This window comes from Schistocerca gregaria, unplaced genomic scaffold, assembly GCF_023897955.1.
Source record: "Schistocerca gregaria isolate iqSchGreg1 unplaced genomic scaffold, iqSchGreg1.2 ptg000099l, whole genome shotgun sequence".
Taxonomy (NCBI): Eukaryota; Metazoa; Arthropoda; class Insecta; order Orthoptera; family Acrididae; genus Schistocerca; species Schistocerca gregaria.
Genome location: NW_026061714.1, coordinates 128,633 through 130,632, shown reverse-complemented (window position 1 = coordinate 130,632; position 2,000 = coordinate 128,633). Strand labels below are relative to the sequence as shown.

At 42.1% G+C, this 2,000-nt stretch overlaps 1 non-coding gene across 1 annotated transcript; it reads left to right on the top strand.

Moving 5' to 3' along the window:
• Positions 1 to 1,058: 1,058 nt before the first annotated feature.
• Positions 1,059 to 1,133, top strand: Trnat-ugu (transfer RNA threonine (anticodon UGU)). The gene has a single exon. It is a non-coding gene; the product is annotated as a tRNA-Thr (tRNA).
• Positions 1,134 to 2,000: the final 867 nt, after the last annotated feature.

Here is a 2,000-nt window from a genome sequence, read left to right as displayed (position 1 = left end):
CTCCCCCCCCCCTTCCCCCTCCTCACAATGCTATCCTTCTTTACCTACAGCAAAAAATAAATAAATAAATTAATAAATAAAACTAGAGAAATTTCTACTGTGAAACTATTTGCATACAAGAGAACGGCCCTTGAAATTTAACTCTTCAAAGTTTTAAGCCCTGCTCATTCCGGATATTGATTAGAAAGTGTTAATCCACATGTGAAACCTGAGTATATAATCCCTGTGACATTTGATCAACGGTGTTCCATAAGGACAGGTTCTCATTCAAAACGTTCGAAAATTCAATTTCTTTGTAGTTGCATTTTTTAAAGGTGTACTTGTCTAGACTCTTGGAACAGAAAGTTTTTTTTTTAATCCGTGCTTTACAAAAGTTTCTACAGTCCATTGTTTGAAGCAGTGTCACGGCTGCCATGAGCCGCGCGGGGTACCCGCCATGTGTCCAACGCCTTGTCACGGTTCGCGCGGCTCCCCCCGTTGGAGGTTCGAGTCCTCCCTCGGGCATGGTTGTGTGTGTGTTGTCCTTAGCATAAGTTACTGTAAGTAGTGTGTAAACATAGGGACTGATGGTTCAAATGGCTCTGAGCACTTTGGGACTTAACATCTGAGGTCATCAGTTTCCTAGAACTTAGAACGACTTAAACCTAACTAAATTAAGGACATCACACACACCCATGCTCGAGGCAGGATTTGAACCTGCGACCGTAGCGGTCGCGTGGCTCCCGACTGAAGTGCCTACAACCGCTCGGCCACATCGGCCGGTCTATCATGTATTCTAGAAGAGCTGTACGGTCGTCAGTGGCGCCTGTTCTTTCTAGAACAGTTACTATCTTCATATCTATGGTTAAACGTCACCCAGCCATTGACCTTCGTCTGTGCGAATGCGCACAGGCTACCGGAAATCTTACGGGAATCGTCACCTTAGTGTGAGCCAGTAATGAGTGGATGGACAAATACCTATTAAGTACATTACGTAATCGGATTGTGGGCGGTTCGGGGTGTGAGTCTCACGGGAAGCGTGCGAGGGATAAATTCCTGCAGTCGTGCTGTTCATTTGTGCCCTCGATAGCTCAGATGGATTGAGCGTCTGCCTTGTAAGCAGGAGATCCTGGGTTCGAGTCCCAGTAGCGGCACACTTTTCAGCTGTCCCCATCGAAGTATATCAACAACACCTGTCGGCAGCTGAGGGTTTCAATTAATTATCAGTTGTGTAGGTGATTCGATGAACCCTTTGCCAGGCACTTAAATGTGTTTTGCAGGGTATCCATATAGATGTAGATGATAACTCGTCCCGTGTCGCACGTGCTCAAAATGATTCATACTGCAGAATGCATGCAAACATACTCACCGAAAATACGGACGAATATCAAGTGCAGGCTGCCGAGTGCTGCATATCCAGCTTTGACAGATCGGCTTTTCCTGCCAAGAAGAACAGGAAGTTGCTGTCTAGGAACAATCAGAGGTAGAGGAAGGGTTGATAAATACTCCTTGACTTGCAGACTAAACGTAAATAACGAAAATACATTTTTGGTAAAAATTGGTCAAAACATAATCGGTTGCCCTCCGTATTGGATTAGCTGTTTTGAATATTGAAAATCTGACTTCAGATTCGTTTTCAGCGACATTAAAAATATATATGTAACACTCAGTTCATGCAAATCGAAGTAATAATATAACTAAATGTTTTCCCTAAACTTTGAACATATTTTTTTCGGGTAACTATTTTCTCAGAACGGCATGCAGCATAAATTAAAAGTGGTTCGTTCTCTTAACATCTACCTCTGACCCCTAAAAGTAAACACTTTTCTTAGGAACTTATAGCTATAATATGACATTTGTTAATATTAACTAATTTTTGTGTAGGCATAAGGAGTGAAACAAACCCTCAAAAATCGAACTCAAAGTTCGAATTAGCACTGTATCGTTAAATTTAAGGTTGTTTCATTGCGGTTAGGTATACGCTCCCATAAATTTTATGTTTTATCGACTGATGTTATCCA